The sequence below is a fragment of the Eucyclogobius newberryi genome, unplaced genomic scaffold (genome assembly GCF_026437365.1).
Source record: "Eucyclogobius newberryi isolate DKJ021-1_F unplaced genomic scaffold, fEucNew1.0.hap1 SCAF_1, whole genome shotgun sequence".
NCBI classification, from domain to species: domain Eukaryota; kingdom Metazoa; phylum Chordata; class Actinopteri; order Gobiiformes; family Gobiidae; genus Eucyclogobius; species Eucyclogobius newberryi.
In genome coordinates this window covers 2,081,536-2,103,513 of record NW_027315723.1, presented here as the reverse complement: position 1 = coordinate 2,103,513, position 21,978 = coordinate 2,081,536, and the positions used below count along the sequence as shown (strand labels likewise).

At 44.2% G+C, this 21,978-nt stretch overlaps 1 protein-coding gene across 1 annotated transcript in view; it reads right to left on the bottom strand.

Moving 5' to 3' along the window:
- The window catches only part of galnt14 (UDP-N-acetyl-alpha-D-galactosamine:polypeptide N-acetylgalactosaminyltransferase 14 (GalNAc-T14)), a 223,414-nt gene that overhangs the window by 115,805 nt on the left and 85,631 nt on the right, over positions 1 to 21,978 (bottom strand). The gene's annotated exons all lie outside the window — the stretch shown is intronic.

Genomic DNA, 21,978 nt, shown 5'->3' with positions numbered 1-21,978 from the left:
AACCAGGTCCAAACCAGGTCTAAAACAGGACTAAAGCAGGTCTAAACCAGGTCTAAAGGAGGTCTAAAGCAGTTCTAAACCAGTTCTAAACCAGGACTAAACCAGGTCTAAACCAGGTCTAAAGCAGTTCTAAACCAGTTCTAAACCAGGACTAAAGAAGGACTAAAGCAGGTCCAAACCAGGTCTAAACCAGGACTAAAGCACGACTAAACCAGGTCTAAACCAGGTCTAAAGCAGTTCTAAAGCAGTTCTAAAGCAGGACTAAACCAGGTCTAAAGCAGTTCTAAAGCAGGACTAAACCAGCTCTAAACCAGGTCTAAACCAGGTCTAAAGCAGTTCTAAAGCAGGACTAAACCAGCTCTAAACCAGGTCTAAACCAGGTCTAAACCAGGTCTAAAGCAGGTGTAAAGCAGGACTAAAGCAGGACTAAACCAGGTCTAAAGCAGGACTAGAACAGGACTACACCAATGACAAAATCAAGTAAAAAAAACAAACTAAAACTGGTCTAAAACCGGTCTAAACGAGGTCGACTTCTATGTGAACAAGTCTTTTGCTGATCCGTCCCTTCTCCGCTCACAGTTCTCGCTCTAAAGTGCAGCGCAGTGATATTGGAGGCTAATGATCTGAGCAGTGCATTATTTCACAGTCAAGTGCGCTGCGCTAGCCCTGACCTGCTAACGCTAACGCTAATGCAGCAGTCCACTCCGAAAACAACACTTTCACTCACGACAAGGCGGAAAATGTTTAATATGAGCGTAAAATGTTTAATATGAGGCTGAGCAAAATAATATATCTGTTTGCTGTAACCCGACGGACCCGGTACAAAACTAGCCGACTGAAAAAAAAAATTCAGCATTTTTATGAAAAAACATCAAAATCTTTTATTTTTCAATTATTTCGCCGACTCACCGACCGGTCTTTCCTAAACGTGTCGAAAATTTGTTTATCACGTTGTTAAGCCTGTCTGTCATCCCAAAGGACTGATAACGCACTGCGCACCACATGTGTGTTTTCTTGTTCAGTCCTTAACACGCGTCTGTAACGAAACAGAACACGGGGAATGTTTAATATGAGCGGGAAATGTTTAATATGAGCGGGAAATGTTTAATATGAGCGGGGAATGATTAATATGAGCGGGGAATGTTTAATATGAGTGGGGAATGTTTAATATGAGTGGGGAATGTTTAATATGAGCGGGGAATGTTTAATATGAGTGGGGAATGATTAATATGAGCGGGAAATGTTTAATATGAGCGGGGAATGATTAATATGAGCGGGGAATGTTTAATATGAGCGGGAAATGTTTAATATGAGCGGGGAATGTTTAATATGAGCGGGGAATGATTAATATGAGCGGGGAATTTTTAATATGAGCGGGGAATGTTTAATATGAGTGGGGAATGTTTAATATGAGCGGGGAATGTTTAATAGGAGCGGGGAATGTTTAATAGGAGCGGGGAATGTTTAATATGAGCGGGGAATGATTAATATGAGCGGGGAATGTTTAATAGGAGCGGGGAATGTTTAATAGGAGCGGGGAATGTTTAATATGAGCGGGGAATGATTAATATGAGCGGGGAATGTTTAATAGGAGCGGGGAATGTTTAATAGGAGCGGGGAATGTTTAATAGGAGCGGGGAATGTTTAATAGGAACTAACTGTGGTGGACAAGTCCTGGTTTGTGAGGCTTAAGTCCGAGTCAGGTCTGTGGAGTTTGGAGTTTTTCTTTGACTCAAATGTGCGAGAAACGATGTTGAAACTGTCGAGATCAAACCGGTAAAAACAGTAGTAGTAGTATATATAGAAGTACAGTAGTATAGTAGTATAATAGTATAATAGTATAATAGTATAATAGTACAGTAGTATAGTAGTACAGTAGTATAGGATTGCAGAAGTATAGGAGTATAATAGTGTATTAGTACAATAGTATAGTAGTATAATAGTAAAGTGGTGCAGTAGTACAGTAGTATAGTAGTATAGTAGTATAGTAGTATAATAGTATAGTAGTGCAGTAGTATAGTAGTGCAGTAGTATAGTAGTATAATAGTATAGTAGTATAATAGTATATTAGTACAGTAGTATAATAGTATAGTAGTACAGTAGTATAGTAGTACAGTAGTATAGTAGTACAGTAGTATAGTAGTACAATATTATAGTGGCACAGTAGTATAGTAGTGCAGTAGTATAGTAGTACAGTAGTATAATAGTATATTAGTACAGTAGTATAATAGTATAATAGTATAGTAGTAAAATAGTATAGTAGTATGGTAGTACAGTAGTATAGTGGAGCAATAGTATAGTAGTACAGTAGTATAGTAGTATAGTAGTATAATAGTATAGTAGTATAGTAGTACAATAGTATAACTGTACAGTAGTAAAGTAGTATAATAGTATATTAGTACAGTAGTATAATAGTATATTAGTACATAAGTATAGTGGTGCAGTAGTATAGTAGTACAGTAGTAGTACAGTAGTATAATAGTATAGTAGTATAGTAGTACCATAGTATAGTAGTATAATAGTATAGTTGTACAGTAGTATAGTAGTACAGTAGTATAATAGTATAATAGTATAGTAGTATAGTAGTACAGTAGTATAATAGTATAGTAGTATAGTAGTACCATAGTATAGTAGTATAATAGTATAGTTGGGCAGTAGTATAGTAGTATAATAGTATAGTAGTATAATAGTATAGTGGTATAGTAGTATAGTAGTACAGTAGTATAGGAGTGCAGTAATATAGTAGTATAATAGTATAGTAGTATAGTAGTACAGTAGTATAATAGTATAGTAGTACAATAGTATAGTATTATGGTAGTACAGTAGTATAGTGGAGCAATAGTATAGTAGTACAGTAGTATAGTAGTACAGTAGTATAATAGTATAGTAGTATAGTAGTACCATTGTATAGTAGTATAATAGTATAACTGCACAGTAGTATAGTAGTATAATAGTATATTAGTACAGTAGTATAATAGTATATTAGTACATAAGTATAGTGGCGCAGTAGTATAATAGTATAGTAGTATAGTAGTACCATAGTATAGTAGTATAATGGTATAGTTGTGCAGTAGTATAGTAGTATAATAGTATAGTAGTATAATAGTATAGTGGTATAGTAGTATAGTAGTACAGTAGTACAGTAGTATAATAGTATAGTAGTATAGTAGTACAGTAGTATAATAGTATAGTAGTATAGTAGTACCATAGTATAGTAGTATAATAGTATAGTAGTATAATAGTATTGTGGTATAGTAGTATAGTAGTACAGTAGTACAGTAGTATAGTAGTATAGTAGTACAGTAGTATAGGAGTGCAGTAATATAGTAGTATAATAGTATAGTAGTATAAGAAAGGATAAGATATTCCTTTATTGTCCCACATGGGGAAATTTTATAATTTCCCCATGTGGGACAATATAGTAGTATTATAGTATAGTAGTATAATAGTATAGTAGTATGGTAGTACAGTAGTATAGTGGAGCAATAGTATAGTTGTGCAGTAGTATAGTAGTATAATAGTATAGTAGTATAATAGTATAGTGGTATAGTAGTATAGTAGTACAGTAGTACAGTAGTATAATAGTATAGTAGTATAATAGTATAGTGGTATAGTAGTATAGTAGTACAGTAGTACAGTAGTATAATAGTATAGTAGTATAGTAGTACAGTAGTATAGGAGTGCAGTAATATAGTAGTATAATAGTATAGTAGTAAAGTAGTACAGCAGTATAGTAGTACAGTAGTATAATAGTATAGTAGTATAATAGTATAGTAGTATAGTAGTACAATAGTATAGTAGTACAATAGTGTAACTGTACAGTAGTATAGTAGTATAATAGTATATTAGTACATAAGTATAGTGGTGCAGTAGTATAGTAGTACAGTAGTATAATAGTATAGTTGTGCAGTAGTATAGTAGTATAATAGTATAGTAGAATAATAGTATAGTAGTATAGTAGTATAGGAGTGCAGTAATATAGTAGTATAATAGTATAGTAGTATAGTAGTATGGTAGTATAATAGTATAGTAGTACAGTAGTATAGGAGTGCAGTAGTATAGTAGTATAGTAGTACAGTAGTATAGTAGTACAATAGTATAGTGGTACAGTAGTATAGTAGTGCAGTAGTATAGTAGTACAGTAGTATAGTAGTATAATAGTATATTAGTACAGTAGTATAATAGTATAGTAGTATAATAGTATAGTAGTATAGTAGTATAATTGTATAGTAGTATGGTAGTACAGTAGTATAGTGGTGCCATAGTATAGTAGTACAGTAGAATAGTAGTACAATAGTATAGTGGTACAGTAGTATAGTAGTACAGTAGTATAGTAGTATAATAGTATATTAGTACAGTGGTATGATAGTATAATAGTATAGTAGTATAATAGTATAGTAGTATGGTAGTACAGTAGTATAGTGGTGCCATAGTATAGTAGTACAGAAGTATAATAGTATAGTAGTATAGTAGTACAGTAGTATAGTAGTACAATAGTATAGTGGTACAGTAGTATAGTAGTGCACTAGTATAGTAGTACAGTAGTATAGTAGTATAATAGTATATTAGTGTAGTATGTCGGTGTAATCCCTCATTCGTCCAGGCGTGTTCCATAGTAGAAAAAGCTTCAGTTGTAGTCAACTGGACTCAGTTTGAAAAAGGAGGTTCCACTCAGACCCATAGCTTACAGCACAGATTCCATCACCTACAATGTGGCCAAGCATTTAACAACTATATTGGCTCCGCTTGTGGGGAATTCGGTACATCATGTGGATAACACGCACAACTTTGTGGATAAAGTGAAACATCTCCAACTGGACCCAGATGACCTCATGGTTTCATATGATGTTGTGTCCCTGTTCACCTGCATCCCGACCTCTGATGCAGTAGCAGCAGTGAGGATCAGACTGCAGGAAGACACCACCCTACAGGAAAGGACCAAACTGACACCTGAACACATATGTAAACTGTTGGACATCTGTCTGAACACCACTTACTTTCAATTCCGGGGACAACTTTACAGACAGATTCATGGCTGTGCCATGGGCTCGCCCGTCTCTCCCATAGTGGCCAACCTGTACATGGAGCACTTTGAGGCATTCTCAGGCATAGTCCCAAAACTGTGGCTCCGCTATGTCGATGATACTTTTGTAACAATCAAGAAACAAGAGCTGGAAACCTTCTCTGATCACATCAATGCGGTGGACCCACATATCAGGTTTACAAGAGAAGACGCTAAGGAGAATCGCTTGGCCTTTCTTGATTGTTCCACGATCAGAGGAGAGGACGGGAAACTCCAAATAGAAGTATATAGGAAACCTACACATACGGACCAGTATCTGCTCTTTGGTTCCAACCACCCACTACAGCACAAGCTGGGTGTGATCAGAACCTTACAACACAGAGCTCAAGGTGTGCCCACCAGCTCAGAGGGCAAGAAGAAAGAGGAAAAACATGTCCGTAATGCCCTCTCAGCCTGTGGTTACCCCGCTTGGGCTCTCAACAGAGTGAAGAGAACCAAGAAGCAGGACAAAAGGGAAACTGAACAGAGAAGGAAGGGTGTTTCTATCCCTTATGTGTCTGGCCTGTCGGAAAAACTGCAGAGAATTTTTAGACAACACGAAGTCCCTGTTTATTTTAAACCAGGCAACACTTTAAGACAAAAACTGGTTCACCCAAAGGACAAATTGCCGACTCAAAAACAGAGCAATGTAGTTTATTCGATCCAATGCAGTGAAGAAAGCTGTAAAGAACGTTACATAGGTGAGACGAAACAGCCTCTACACAAGAGGCTTTATCAGCACAGAAGAAATACTAGTTCAGGACCTCAGAGTGCCGTGCATCTCCATCTTGAAGCCTCTAATCACTCGTTTGAAAACGGTGAGGTGAAGGTTTTAAGCAGGGAGAAAAGATGGTTTGAAAGAGGAGTCAAGGAAGCTATTTTTGTTAAAAAAGAAAGACCTTCTTTAAACAGAAATGGAGGGCTTAGGTTTAATCTTCCTGTTATCTATAATGGGTTACTGAACCCCTGGAAAGGTAAAGGACCAGGGCATTCAAATGCTAATCAGGTACTCAGGGTGGTTGAGCCAGGGTCTCACTAAGACAAAGAGGTTTTAACAGCCCATTAAGATTCTGAATAGGCTAGCTCGGTAGATACAAGGGGGGAGTTTCTGTTGAAACCAACAACTCTTTCTACTTCAGGAAGGCTCCTCCCAATGGGCGGGTCTTACCACAGAACAGTATTAATATCGGAGTTCTCGACCTAAATTCTGTTATTGACAATGACTCTTGGATGAGAGTCGAAACGTCTACTTTTTCAAACTGAGTCCAGTTGACTACAACTGAAGCTTTTTCTACTATGGAACACGCCTGGACGAATGAGGGATTACACCGACATATTTCCAAGAATTTTGGGCCTAAAACCTTGGATTTAGTTCGGGAACTCGAATCTGTAGCCAGGAAACTAGCAGACAACAGGAATCCCTTGAGGTTCAATCTTAGATGCAGACAGAACAACATGATCCCGAAGAGCCTGCAGATCAAATCACCGGTCAGAGGACACAGAGCAGAGAAGATTTGGAGAAGGAGCCTTATGCAGATGCTCAGTGAAAGGATCCAGGAAAACAACGTCAGAATTGATAAATTGAAAGGCAGAACAGGAACTTTACAGGAGAAATTAACCAGCATACTCCCTGAAGAAGCTTTCAAAAGAGTGCTGGAGTTTACACAGACAGCACAAGAAGCACAGCACAGGAAGAGCAAAGAACGCCAAATCAAGAAGTTCAACATTCTTTTGAACAAAAAGAATGCAGGTGAGGTCGAGCTAGACATTAGGACTGAGACAGACAAATTAGCGACCAGCAAAAACAATTGGATTAAGAACCTATCAGATCGTGTTCTGACACAGGCAGAAAAGGAGGTGCTCTCTAAAGGGCTCAACTTTTCTGTCACCTCTAAACACATCCCTACAGAGGACTACATCACAGCCACTGAAACGGCAATTAGGAACAACAAAATGACTGAACCGGAGGCTGCAGACCTGAGGTTACGTGTCACAGCGACCCTGAAGAGTGCCAAACCACCGCCTTCAAATATCACAGCTGAAGAGAGAAAAGCACTTTCAGCACTGGAAAAAGATCATAGCATCAACATCCTCCCAGCAGACAAGGGACGTTGCACTGTGATTCTCAACGCAGCTGATTACGAAGCCAAAGTCCACACCCTCCTCGAGGACACGACCACATACGAGCGCTTGAAAAGAGATCCGACCAGTGGTTACAAGAAGAAAGTGATAGACTGTTTACAAAGGCTGGAAAAAGAGGAAGCGATAGACCGGCCTCTGTATTACAGACTGTATCCTGGTGAAGCCATGCCCTGCATTTATGGCCTTCCAAAAATACACAAAAAGGAGGTTCCACTCAGACCCATAGTGTGCAGCACAGATTCCATCACCTACAATGTGGCCAAGCATTTAACAACTATATTGGCTCCGCTTGTGGGGAATTCGGTACATCATGTGGATAACACGCACAACTTTGTGGATAAAGTGAAACATCGCCAACTGGACCCAGATGACCTCATGGTTTCATATGATGTTGTGTCCCTGTTCACCTGCATCCCGACCACTGATGCAGTAGCAGCAGTGAGGATCAGACTGCAGGAAGACACCACCCTACAGGAAAGGACCAAACTGACACCTGAACACATATGTAAACTGTTGGACATCTGTCTGAACACCACTTACTTTCAATTCCGGGGACAATTTTACAGACAGATTCATGGCTGTGCCATGGGCTCGCCCGTCTCTCCCATAGTGGCCAACCTGTACATGGAGCACTTTGAGAAGAAGGCACTGTCCTCATTCTCAGGCATAGCCCCAAAACTGTGGCTCCGCTATGTCGATGATACTTTTGTAACAATCAAGAAACAAGAGCTGGAAACCTTCTCTGATCACATCAATGCTGTGGACCCACATATTAGGTTTACAAAAGAAGACGCTAAGGAGAATCGCTTGGCCTTTCTTGATTGTGCCACGATCAGAGGAGAGGACGGGAAACTCCAAATAGAAGTATATAGGAAACCTACACACACGGACCAGTATCTGCTCTTTGGTTCCAACCACCCACTACAGCACAAGCTGGGTGTGATCAGAACCTTACAACACAGAGCTCAAGGTGTGCCCACCAGCTCAGAGGGCAAGAAGAAAGAGGAAAAACATGTCCGTAATGCCCTCTCAGCCTGTGGTTACCCCGCTTGGGCTCTCAACAGAGTGAAGAGAACCAGGAAGCAGGACAAAAGGGAAACTGAACAGAGAAGGAAGAGTGTCTCTATCCCTTATGTGTCTGGCCTGTCGGAAAAACTGCAGAGAATTTTTAGACAACACGAAGTCCCTGTTTATTTTAAACCAGGCAACACTTTAAGACAAAAACTGGTTCACCCAAAGGACAAGTTGCCGACTCAAAAACAGAGCAATGTAGTTTATTCGATCCAATGCAGTGAAGAAAGCTGTAAAGAACGTTACATAGGTGAGACGAAACAGCCTCTACACAAGAGGCTTTATCAGCACAGAAGAAATACTAGTTCAGGACCTCAGAGTGCCGTGCATCTCCACCTTGAAGCCTCTAATCACTCGTTTGAAGACGGTGAGGTGAAGGTTTTAAGCAGGGAGAAAAGATGGTTTGAAAGAGGAGTCAAGGAAGCTATTTTTGTTAAAAAAGAAAGACCTTCTTTAAACAGAAATGGAGGGCTTAGGTTTAATCTTCCTGTTATTTATAATGGGTTACTGAACCCCTGGAAAGGTAAAGGACCAGGGAATTCAAATGCTAATCAGGTACTCAGGGTGGTTGAGCCAGGGTCTCACTAAGACAAAGAGGTTTTAACAGCCCATTAAGATTCTGAATAGGCTAGCTCGGTAGATACAAGGGGGGAGTTTCTGTTGAAACAAACAACTCTTTCTACTTCAGGAAGGCTCCTCCCAATGGGCGGGTCTTACCACAGAACAGTATTAATATCGGAGTTCTCGACCTAAATTCTGTTATTGACAATGACTCTTGGATGAGAGTCGAAACGTCTACTTTTTCAAACTGAGTCCAGTTGACTACAACTGAAGCTTTTTCTACTATTAGTATAGTAGTATAATAGTATAATAGTATAGTAGTATAATAGTATAGTAGTATGGTAGTACAGTAGTATAGTGGTGCAGTAGGATAGTAGTACAGTAGTATAGTAGTATAATAGTATATAAGATAAGATAAGATAAGATATTCCTTTATTGTCCCACATGGGGAAATTTCATTGGTGCAACACAGGTAGATACAGAGGTAGATACAGAAGAAAAGAACAGATCACATCGCTTAAAGGAAGTCTGAAAAACACTTTCAGTAGAAGATCTCCTATAAACAAAAACTCCCATAGACAAATAAATAAATACATAAATACCATTGCATGTGATCACGACAGTAATTGCACATGAATATGTGTCACGACAGCACATAGATTGCACATGAATTTCACAGTAATTGCACATGAATCACAACAGTAATTGCACATATGACAGAATTGCACATGGTTAGGTCAGTATCAGGACTAACAGTGTTTGTTATAAAGGCTGACAGCAGCAGGAAGGAAAGACCTACGAAACCTTTCCTTCACACAGCGAGGTTGGATCAGGCTCTGACTGAAGCTGCTCTCCAGAGTGGACAGAGTGTCCTGCAGGGGGTGACACTCATGGTCCAGCATAGATGTGAATTTAGCCAGGACCCTTCTGTCCCCCACCTCCTGCACCGAGTCCAGAGCGCAGCCCAGGACGGAGCTGGACTTCTTGATGACTTTGTCCAGTCTCTTCCTCTCCCTCTCTGTGATGCTGCTGCTCCAGCAGGCCACACCGTACAGAAGGGCTGATGCCACCACAGAGTCATAGAAGGTCTTCAGGAGTGGCCCTGTCACTCCAAAAGACCTGAGTCTCCTCTTCCTGTACAGTGCGTCTGTGTTATGAGTCCAGTTTGTGATTCAGATGAACACCCAGGTACTTGTATGAGTCCACTCTCTCAATGTCCCGTCCCTGGATGTTCACTGGTGAGGGGGCAGTGGGGTGGCGTCTGCGGAAATCCACCACCATCTCCTTGGTCTTCCCCGCGTTGATGAGGAGGTGGTTCCGCTGACACCAGTCCACAAAGTCCTGCTCCAGTCCCCTGTACTCCGCATCATCGTCGTCCGTGATGAGTCCGATGATGGCAGAGTCGTCAGAGAACTTCTGAAGGACACAGCTGTCCGTGTCGTGTCTGAGGTTTGCAGTGTAGAGGGTGAAGAGAAAGGGCGCGAGGACAGTGCCCTGGGGCGCCCCCACACTGCAGGTCCGAGTGTCAGACACACAGTCCCGGGCTCTCACAAACTGGGGTCGGTCTGTGAGGTAGTCCAGGATCCACTCTGCCAGGTCATACTCCACACCAGCCGTCTCCAGCTTGTCCCTCAGGAGCAGCGGCTGGATGGTGTTGAAGGCGCTGGAAAGATCGAAGAACAGAATCCTCACAGAGCTGCCAGGCTTTTCCAGGTGAGAGAGAGAGCGGTGCAGCAGGGAGATGACGGCGTCCTCCACTCCGATGCCAGGCCGATATGCAAACTGCAGCGGGTCCATGGCTGAGCTCACGGTGGAGCGGAGGTGGTCCAGGACCAGCCGCTCCAGTGTCTTCATCAGGTGGGACGTGAGAGCCACTGGCCTGAAGCTGTTGAAGTCTTTGGCGTGCGGTGTCTTAGGCACAGGTACCAGACAGGAGGTCTTCCAGACCTGTGGTACCACCCTCAGCTTCAGGCTCATGTTGAAGACATGCTCCACAACTCCACACAGTTCATCTGCGCAGGACTTAAGGAGCCTGGGGCTGATGCCATCAGGTCCTGCTGCCTTCCTCACTTTAATCCTCTTCAGCTCACTCCTCACCTGTGCTGCTGTGACAGTCAGTGGTTGGCAGGGGGACTGTGTGCTGGGGGGATGGGTGAGTCCAGGCGAAGTGGGGAGCTGATGTGGTCCGGGGCAGAGAAGCGAAGAGGAACAGATGCAGGGCATTGTCCAGCTGTGGAAGAGGGAGCATGCAGCTGTGCAGGGGGAGGGGCGGGCGACCGATCAAATCTCAAGAAGTGAGCATTTAAATCGGTCACCCACTGTAGATCCCCCTCTGTCTGGGCAGGGGGGATTTTGAAGCCCGAGATGGTTTTCAGGCTTCTCCACACTCCCTGAATGTTCTTTTGCTGCAGCTGCTCCTCCATCCTCCTCTTGTAGCCGGCCTCAGCCTGCCTGATCTTCCTCCTCAGCTCCCTCTGCACAGTCCTCAGCTCCTCCTTGTTCCCTGACCTGAAGGCTCTCTTCTTCTCCTTCAGCAGAGCCTTCAGTTCACGGTTAATCCATGGCGTGTTGTTTGGAAAACACCGCACCATCCGGGGAAGGAACAATGTTCTCAAAACAGAAGTTGATGTAGTCCGTGATGCACTCAGTGATGGTGTTGATGTCCTCCCCATGTGGGTCACAAAGCTCAGTCCAGACAGTGGTGCTGAAGCAGTCCCTCAGAGCCTCCTCGCTCTCAGCAGACCACATCCTCACCTCACGGGACACCACAGGCTGCCTGCGCACGATAGGTTCATACACAGGCCTCAGATGTACAAGGTTGTGGTCCGAGCTGCCCAGGGGAGGGAGGGGGGAAGAAGAATAAGCCTCTTTGGTGTTGGCAAAAAACAAGTCCAATGTTCTATTCTCTCTGGTGGGGCAGGTAACATACTGGGTGTATGTTGGTAGAACAGAAGAGGGAGAAGCGTGGTTAAAGTCACCAGAGACGAGGAAGAGAGCCTGTGGATGCTGTGTTTGCAGCCTACAAGTGCAGGAGAGCAGTGCTTCACAAGCATTTTCAGCATTGCCAGACGGGGCCACATAGACTAATATCAAAATCACATGTGAGAACTCCCGGGGCAGATAATATGGCCTCATGCCAATAGCCAGACCTCCTCCTCTTTTCTTTCCGCATTCTCTCGTTCTGTCCGCCCGCAGCAGATGAAAATTGTCCAAACCTACAATAGAGTCTGGCATTTCTGCTGTTAACCAGGTCTCTGTGAAAATCAAGACACTGCTGTCCCTATAAATCCTCTGGGACCGCATGAGGCTCGCTATTTCCGTCATTTTATTTTGAAGGTACCTCACGTTACCCATGACGACGGCGGGAACCGACTTCCTGTTTGTCCCTCTCTTCTCTCGGAGTTTACGTCCAGCCCGTCTGCTTCGTTGCGTTTTCCTTAGGATGTCCGCCGGGATAACGTGATGATCTCCGGGTAAGACAACTGTTCTCCGCAGTTTCATGAGTTCCTCCTTTGTGTAAACGCGGTACGGCGCCGGCCGGGGGGCGGGGCCGGAGCCGGGGGACTCAGAGCCAAGACACATCGCAACGACACGACGAAAACACTCAATCCAGCCGAATAATTTCAAAACAAGTTAATTTAAAGCGATTCCAGTGCGTGTCCCGATCCCAGTGCGTGTTCCTCTTTCATATAAACGTGTATATAAACGTGTACCGACGACACGCCGTACTTTAGCTAGCTCACATCACAACAACACAACGAAAAACGCTCAAATCCAGCCGAAAAAAGTCAAAAACAGTTGAATTAAAAACGATTCCAGCACGTGTCCCTATCGTACAGTAAAATAGAAAAAGATATTTACAAAATAATTAAAAAATATAGCAGATAAAGCACAATAAGTGTGAGAAAAAAGAGGAGCGTTTACACCGGGCTGCTAGTTGTACCAGCGCCTTAAGACGAATAGTATATTAGTACAGTAGTATAATAGTATAATAGTATAGTAGTATAATAGTATAGTAGTATGGTAGTACAGTAGTATAGTGGTGCAATAGTATAGTAGTACAGTAGTATAGTAGTATAATAGTTTAGTAGTATAATAGTATAGTAGTACAGTAGTATAGGAGTGCAGTAGTATAGTAGTACAGTAGTATAGGAGTGCAGTAGTATAATAGTATAGTAGTATGGTAGTACAGTAGTATAGTGGTGCAATAGTATAGGAGTGCAGTAGTATAGTAGTATAATAGTATAGTAGTACAGTAGTATAGTAGTATAATAGTATAGTAGTATAGTAGTATAATAGTATAGTAGTACAGTAGTATAGTAGTACAGTAGTATAGGAGTGCAGTAGTATAGTAGTATAATAGTATAGTAGTACAGTAGTATAGTAGTATAATAGTATAGTAGTATAGTAGTATAATAGTATAGTAGTACAGTAGTATAGGAGTGCAATAGTATAGTAGTATAGTAGTATAGGAGTGCAGTAGTATAGTAGTATAATAGTATAGTAGTACAGTAGTATAGGAGTGCAGTAGTATAGTAGTATAATAGTATAGTAGTACAGTAGTATAGGAGTGCAGTAGTATAGTAGTATAGTATAGTAGTAGCAGAAGTACGTGGAGTTGTAGTTGCAGTTTTATAGGGCAATAGCAAGTATTTGTAAAAGTGAATGCAATATTTGAAGTAGTCAAGTATGAGCAGTACAAGTACAAGTAGAAGTAGAAGTATAAATGGTGTCCACACTTTCTCTCTCTCTCGCCCCCTTCAGGAGGCAGGAAAAACTTCAGCTTCGATGTCAGAAAAAGACCAGAAAAATCATCACGAATGAGTGGAAGAAAGAGTTGTATCATCTGGAAACTAATATTCTATATATATTCTCCGCCCACCGGGCGGAGCCTCCTGACAGTTGTAGAATAGATGTTTAAATACCTGTTTGCACTTTTTAAGTTTCTCCTCAAACTAATCTTCTTTGTTCACCTGACAGCCCTGCACTGGGCCCTATACATCCTATTGTTAGCTGCTGCAGCTAACAATAGGATATATATTTGTATATCACGGGTAAATCTCGACCTTAAACCTCCATTTCTTTAGCTTAAAACATGTCAAAGATGGATTTATTTTATGATGGAACGATCCTGGATGAATGAGGGATTACACGGCGGGAAAAGAGGAGTGGAAAGAGGAGAGAAAGATGATTGAAAAGGGAGTGAAAGTAGGAGAGAAGGAGGAGAGAAAGAGAAGGAAAGAGGAGAGATAGAGGAGTGAAAGGCAGAGTGAAAGAGGAGGAAAGTGGAGTGAAAAGAGGAGTGAAAGAGGAGAAAAAAGGAGTGAAAAGAGGAGTGAAAGAGGAGGAAAGAGGAGTGAAAGAGGAGTGAAAGAGGAGTGAAAGAGGAGTGAAAGGCAGAGTGAAAGAGGAGGAAAGAGGAGTGAAAGAGGAGGAAAGAGGAGTGAAAGGCAGAGTGAAAGAGGAGGAAAGAGGAGTGAAAGAGGAGGAAAGAGGAGTGAAAGGCAGAGTGAAAGGCAGAGTGAAAGGCAGAGTGAAAGAGGAGGAAAGAGGAGTGAAAGGCAGAGTGAAAGAGGAGGAAAGTGGAGTGAAAAGAGGAGTGAAAGAGGAGGAAAGAGGAGTGAAAAGAGGAGTGAAAGAGGAGGAAAGAGGAGTGAAAGAGGAGTGAAAGAGGAGTGAAAGGCAGAGTGAAAGAGGAGGAAAGAGGAGTGAAAGGCAGAGTGAAAGAGGAGGAAAGAGGAGTGAAAGGCAGAGTGAAAGAGGAAGAAAGAGGAGTGAAAGGCAGAGTGAAAGAGGAGGAAAGAGGAGTGAAAGAGGAGTGAAAGGCAGAGTGAAAGAGGAGGAAAGAGGAGTGAAAGAGGAGTGAAAGAGGAGGAAAGAGGAGTGAAAGAGGAGTGAAAGGCAGAGTGAAAGAGGAGGAAAGAGGAGTGAAAGAGGAGTGAAAGAGGAGGAAAGAGGAGTGAAAGGCAGAGTGGTGGTAAGACGGCGCGACAGGCTCAGTGGGAGGGTCAGAGCTGCTTGGTATCAGCAAAACATCAGTCAACTGTCAGCAAGACTCTTATCTGAGAATCAGGGAGAGAGAGGAGAGGGGGAGGGAGGGAGGAGAGAGAGGGGGGGAGGAGAGAGAGAGAGAGAGAGAGGGGGAGAGGAGAGAGGGGGAGGAGAGAGAGGAGAGGGGGAGGGAGGGAGGAGAGAGAGAGAGGGGGAGGAGAGGGGAGAGAGAGAGAGAGAGGATGAGAGAGAGGGGGAGGAGAGAGAGGAGAGGGGGAGGGAGGGGGAGGAGAGGGGAGAGAGAGAGAGAGAGAGAGGGGGGGAGGGAGGGAGGGAGGAGAGAGAGAGAGAGGGGGAGGAGAGGGGAGAGAGAGAGAGAGGGAGTGATGAAAAGGGAAGAGGTGGAGGAAGGGGAGAAATAAGAGAAAGAGATGAGAGAGAAAGAGGGAGAGGAACTAGAACGAGAGGCTGTGGTGCATGATGGGAGATATGATAAATACAGTTGTATTCCCAGAGCTCACTGCAGAAACAATAGAGCAGCTGTTTATACTTCAACACGTACTGTTTAGTCCTGGTTTAGACCTGGTTTAGTCCTGGTTTAGACCTGGTTTAGTCCTGGTTTAGACCTGGTTTAGTCCTGGTTTAGATCTGGTTTAGACCTGGTTTAGTCCTGGTTTAGACCTGGTTTAGTCCTGGTTTAGTCCTGGTTTAGACCTGGTTTAGACCTGGTTTAGACCTGGTTTAGTCCTGGTTTAGACCTGGTTTAGAACTGGTTTAGTCCTGGTTTAGTCCTGGTTTAGACCTGGTTTAGTCCTGGTTTAGTCCTGGTTTAGACCTGGTTTAGACCTGGTTTAGACCTGGTTTAGTCCTGGTTTAGACCTGGTTTAGAACTGGTTTAGTCCTGGTTTAGACCTGGTTTAGACCTGGTTTAGTCCTGGTTTAGTCCTGGTTTAGTCCTGGTTTAGTCCTGGTTTAGACCTGGTTTAGTCCTGGTTTGGACCTGGTTTAGTCCTGGTTTAGAACTGGTTTAGTCCTGGTTTAGAACTGGTTTATTCATATTTAGGGGAAACACAGTGTGAATAAAAGCTGGTTTAAGCTCATTACCTTCTGTTTACATCATGTGAACACATTAAAGCTGATTCACTTTGATCCTAATAAAGAAAGTGAAGAATTCAGGTTTTTTCATAAAGAACCAAAGGAAACGTTTCAGTGAGAGAGTGACACGCCTTTAACAACACGACTGTGAACAGAGCCAAACACAGGCAGCTTCAGAACCAGGACTAAACCAGGTCCAAACCAGGTCTAAACCAGGTCTAAACCAGGACTAAATCGGGTCTAAACAAGGTCACAAACAGCCAACAGCTAACAGCTAACAGCTACAGCTAACAGCTAACAGCTACAGCTAACAGCTAACAGCTAACAGCTAACAGCTACAGCTACAGCCAACAGCTAACAGCTAACAGCTACAGCTAACAGCTAACAGCTAACAGCTAACAGCTACAGCCAACAGCTAACAGCTACAGCTAACAGCTACAGCTACAGCTACAGCTAACAGCTAACAGCTACAGCTAACAACAACAGCTAACAGCTAACAGCTAACAGCTAACAGCTAACAGCTACAGCTAACATCTACAGCTAACAGCTAACAGCTAACAGCTACAGCTAATAACAACAGCTAACAGTTAACAGCTACAGCTAACAGCTAACAGCTACAGCTAACAGCTAACAGCTAACAGCTAACAGCTACAGCTAACAGCTAACAGCAACAGCTAACAGCAACAGCTAACAACTACCGCTAACAGCTTGCAGGATATGCAGATGAGCTCTCCATGTTGCCATGGTGACAGGAATGCGGGCTAAAGTGTCATCAGCTAACAGTCCGTGTGAAGATTTATGATTCTCTGCAGGAGCAGAGAACGTGAGCAAACGAACAGAGACGCTTTTAACGTTGGAAATAACTTTTCCATCAAATAATTTCTTTTGGATTAAAATGAACTCACAAGAGTCATTTTCTTTCCAAGAAAAAGCTAAAAGGCTAAAAAGACTGCGGTTTTTACAGTACAAAACATTATTGTGTTCTGCATGTTCATTTCACTGTTTTATAACTTGTCTTGTGGATAATTTTACCTCTGTAACTTTTGTGGCCCAATGTTGATGCTAAACAAGGGCTGCATTACTCCAGATCTCTTATCAAGCTCTGACTCAGCAGTGCGTGCTGATTGGTTGAAACCTCAGGCGCCAAATCGCAACCCTTGCACGGGTAAGTCAGAGAGAGTTCCATCAGAGTTTCCATCGGAGCTCCATCTGAGGAGATCCATGTGATCGGATCAAAGGAGATGAACGCCTCTGGCCTAGCTAGGCTAAGCTAAGCTAAGCTACGGGACAAGACTTTCCAAGAGACATGTCCGTGAAGCTAACTTTATCTCCCAGAACTAAGAATTCTGTGCCTGTTTTTAAACGTGATTGATACTGCGTCATGCAAAATCAAGCAAAGGACCTTTTGCAACTTTAACATCCAGGACAGTCTTTCCAGACCAGCCACATCTGTGGAGCAGCACGACGGCCTTTTCATCTGTGGAACGCCTCAGAGCCAATGAGAACGCAGATCACAGAACCTGATCCAGTCAGCTGGCCAGGTCATTGATTTCATTGTAACGCAGTAGATACAGAGGAAAAGGACAGATCTCAATAGAACTCTTATAAACAAAACTCTTAAAAACTCCTATAGACAAAACCTCTCATTTCCCAACAATGGATGGAGAGGAAAAATAAATAAATAAATGAATAAAATATAAAATATCCATCCATTTTCTACCGCTTGTTCCCTTTCGGGGTCATGGGTGACTGGAGCCTTTCCCAGTGACTTCGGGCCTTAGGCGGGGCACATCCTGGACAGTGGCCAACTCATCGCAGGGTAAATATAAAATATAATATATAATATATAAAATAAAATAAAAAACAGCTAACGTAAGACAAGATAATACTAATAATACTACTAATAATAATGGAAAAATAAATACTATTCTCATCAGTTATATGCATGAATGTGACACCACTGCATCATGTGATCACGACAGTAACTGCACAAGGTCAAGTCAGTGCTGTGAGTGTTGACAGTCGTCTCCTTCACACACGAGGGTGGATCAGTCACTGAAGCTGCTCTCCAGAGCGGACAGAGTGTCCTGCAGGGGACAGTGTCCTGCAGGGGACAGAGTGTCCTGCAGGGGACAGTGTCCTGCAGGGGACAGAGTGTCCTGCAGGGGGCGACACTCATGGTCCAGCATAGATGTGAGTTTAGCCAGGACCCTTCTGTCCTCCACCTCCTGCACCGAGTCCAGAGGACAGTCCAGGACGGAGCTTTATCCAGCTTCTTCCTCTCCCTCTCTGTGATGCTGCTGCTCCAGCAGACCACACCTACAGGAGCTGATGCACCACAGAGACAGAGAAGGTCTTCAGGAGTGACAGGAGTGGCCCTGTCAGGAGTGGCCCTGTCACTCCAAAAGACCTGAGTCTCCTCAGGAGGTGGAGCCGACTCTGGCTCGTCCTGTTCAGTCTGTGTTATGAGTCCAGTCCAGTTTGTGGTTCAGATGAACACCAGGTCCTTGTATGAGTCACTCTCTCAATGTCCCGTCCCTGGATGTTCACTGGTGAGGGGGGCGTGGCCTCTGTGGAAGTCCACCACCATCTCCTTGGTCTTCCCCGCGTTGATGAGGAGGTGGTTCCGCTGACACCAGTCCACAAAGTCCTGCTCCAGTCCTCTGTATTCCGCGTCATCGTCGTCCGTGATGAGTCCGATGATGGCAGAGTCGTCAGAGAACTTCTGCAGGACACAGCTGTCCGTGTCGTGTCTGAACTCTGCAGTGTAAAGGGTGAAGAGAAAGGGCGCGAGGACAGTGCCCTGGGGCGCCCCCACACTGCAGGTCCGAGTGTCAGACACACAGTCCCGGGCTCTCACAAACTGGGGTCGGTCTGTGAGGTAGTCCAGGATCCACTCTGCCAGGTCATACTCCACACCAGCCGTCTCCAGCTTGTCCCTCAGGAGCAGCGGCTGGATGGTGTTGAAGGCACTGGAAAGATCGAAGAACAGGATCCTCACAGAGCTGCCAGGCTTTTCCAGGAGAGAGAGAGAGCGGTGCAGCAGGGAGATGACGGCGTCCTCCACTCCGACGCCAGACCGATATGCAAACTGCAGCGGGTCCATGGCTGAGCTCACGGTGGAGCGGAGGTGGTCCAGGACCAGCCGCTCCAGTGTCTTCATCAGGTGGGACGTGAGAGCCACTGGCCTGAAGCTGTTGAAGTCCTTGGCGCGCGGTGTCTTAGGCACAGGTACCAGACAGGAGGTCTTCAGACCTGTGGTACCACCCTCAGCTTCAGGCTCATGTTGAAGACATGCTCCACAACTCCACACAGTTCATCTGCGCAGGACTTAAGGAGCCTGGGGCTGATGCCATCAGGTCCTGCTGCCTTCCTCACTTCAATCCTCCTCAGCTCACTCCTCACCTGTGCTGCTGTGACAGTCAGTGGTTGGCAGGGGGACTGTGTGCTGGGGGGACGGGTGAGTCCAGGGGGACTGTGTGCTGGGGGGACGGGTGAGTCCAGGGGGACTGTGTGCTGGGGGGACGGGTGAGTCCAGGGGGACTGTGTGCTGGGGGGACGGGTGAGTCCAGGGGGACTGTGTGCTGGGGGGACGGGTGAGTCCAGGGGGACTGTGTGCTGGGGGGACGGGTGAGTCCAGGCGAAGTGGGGAGCTGATGGTCCGGGTCCACTTCTCACTACGGGCTAACAGGCTAATGGGATATAGGGCTAACGGGCTAACAGGCTAATGGGATATAGGGCTAACGGGCTAACAGGCTAATGGGATAACGGGCTAAAGGCTAACGGGCTAACGGGCTATAAGGTTAGTGGTCCACTTAATCACACAGTCTGAAAAGATGAATCAATCACTAAAATAATCGTTAGTTTCAGCTCTAGTTATTTATTCAACAACAACAGCTCAAAACCAAGTCTGTCCAGAGAGAGAAGACATGTACTCTCTCTCTCTCTCTATCTCTCTATCTCTCTCTCTCCCTCTCTATCCCCTCTCTCTCTCTCTCTCTATCTCTCTATGTCTCTCTCTCCCTCTCTATCTCTCTCTCTCCCTCTCTATCTCTCTCTCTCTCTCTCTCTCTCTCCCTCTCTATCTCTCTCTCTCCCCCCCTCTCTCTCTCTCTCCCTCTCTCCCTCCCTCTCTCTCTCTCTCTCTCCCTCTCCTCTTTCTCCTCTCTCTCTTCACTCTCTCTTTTCTCTCTCCTCTGTCTTCTCTCTCTCCTTTCTCTCTTCTCTCTCTCTCTCTCTCTCTCTCTCTCTCCCTCTCCTTTATCTCTTCTCTCTTCTCTCTCTCTCCTCTTTTCTCTTCTCTCTCTCTCCTCTCTCTCTTCTCTCTCTCCTCTCTTCTCTCTCTCCTCTTTTCTCTCTCTTCTCTCGCTCTCCTATCTTCTCTCTCCTCTCTCTCCTCTCTCTCCTCTCTCTCCTCTCTCTCCTCTCTCTCCTCTCTCTCCTCTCTTCTCTCTTATCTCTTCTCTCTCTTATCTCTTCTCTCTCTCTCCTCTTTTCTCTCTCTCCTCTCTCTCCTCTCTCTCTCTACTCTCTCTTTTCTCACCTCGCCTCCTCTTTCCCTACATTTACTTCTGTGACTTTAAACTTATTTCTTTCTGTCCCACGTTCTTCTCTCTCTCTCTCTCTTTTCTTTTTCTCACTTGTCAAATCTAAACCGACTCGTCTCGTTTTAACTCGGGATAAAATTAAATCTCAGGCTTTGCAAGATAAAAATATCAAAAAACGAGGCGTGAGTTCACAATCTGTGAATCCTGGCAAAGAGCGAGCGTGTTAATGAGACTAAACCAGGTCTAAACCAGGTCTAAACCAGGACTAAACCAGGTCTAAACCAGGTCTAAACCAGGTCTAAACCAGGACTAAACCAGGTCTAAACCAGGTCTAAACCAGGTCTAAACCAGGACTAAACCAGGACTAAACCAGGTCTAAACCAGGACTAAACCAGGTCTAAACCAGGTCTAAACCAGGTCTAAACCAGGTCTAAACCAGGACTAAACCAGGACTAAACCAGGTCTAAACCAGGTCTAAACCAGGTCTAAACCAGGACTAAACCAGGTCTAAACCAGGACTAAACCAGGACTAAACCAGGACTAAACCAGGACTAAACCAGGTCTAAACCAGGACTAAACCAGGACTAGACCAGGACTAAACCAGGACTAAACCAGGACTAAACCAGGGCTAAACCAGGACTAAACCAGGACTAAACCAGGACTAAACCAGGTCTAAACCAGGTCTAAACCAGGACTAAACCAGGACTAAACCAGGTCTAAACCAGGTCTAAACCAGGACTAAACCAGGTCTAAACCAGGACTAAACCAGGACTAAACCAGGTCTAAACCAGGACTAAACCAGGACTAAACCAGGACTAAACCAGGTCTAAACAAGGACTAAACCAGGACTAAACCAGGTCTAAACCAGGACTAAACCAGGACTAAACCAGGTCTAAACCAGGTCTAAACCAGGTCTAAACCAGGACTAAACCAGGTCTAAACCAGGTCTAAACCAGGTCTAAACCTGGACTAAACCAGGACTAAACCAGGTCTAAACCAGGACTAAACCAGGACTAAACCAGGACTAAACCAGGACTAAACCAGGGCTAAACCAGGACTAAACAGGATTGTGTTTTTTCCTGTCACATTTCTTGCTGAGCGTTGATCAAAGTCTGGAGCATCAGAGGAAAGAGCTGCCAGAACGAGACAGATTCAGAGTAAATAAGAGCGTGAAGGTCTTTGGCAGGTTTGAACCTTCTCCTGAGTCAGAACATGAGACATTCTGCTCTTTTCTTGTAGAAAAAGATGGTAAAAGGTTCGATTCCCGGAACAGACCAACAGTCTGTCAAGAGTCAAGAGTCTGCATGTTCTCCCCGTGTTACCATGGGGTCTCTCCGGGTTCTCCGGCTCCTCCCACCGTCCAAACACATGCATGTGTGACTCCAGTCTGACCCTTTCTCCTGAGACCACGCCCCTCTGTATCCTCACAGCCTGTAACGGCCATCATCGTCATGGTGATGGAGGTTTAACTGAAACAAACACTTCCTGAGGGTCTGAGGGTCTCCCCCC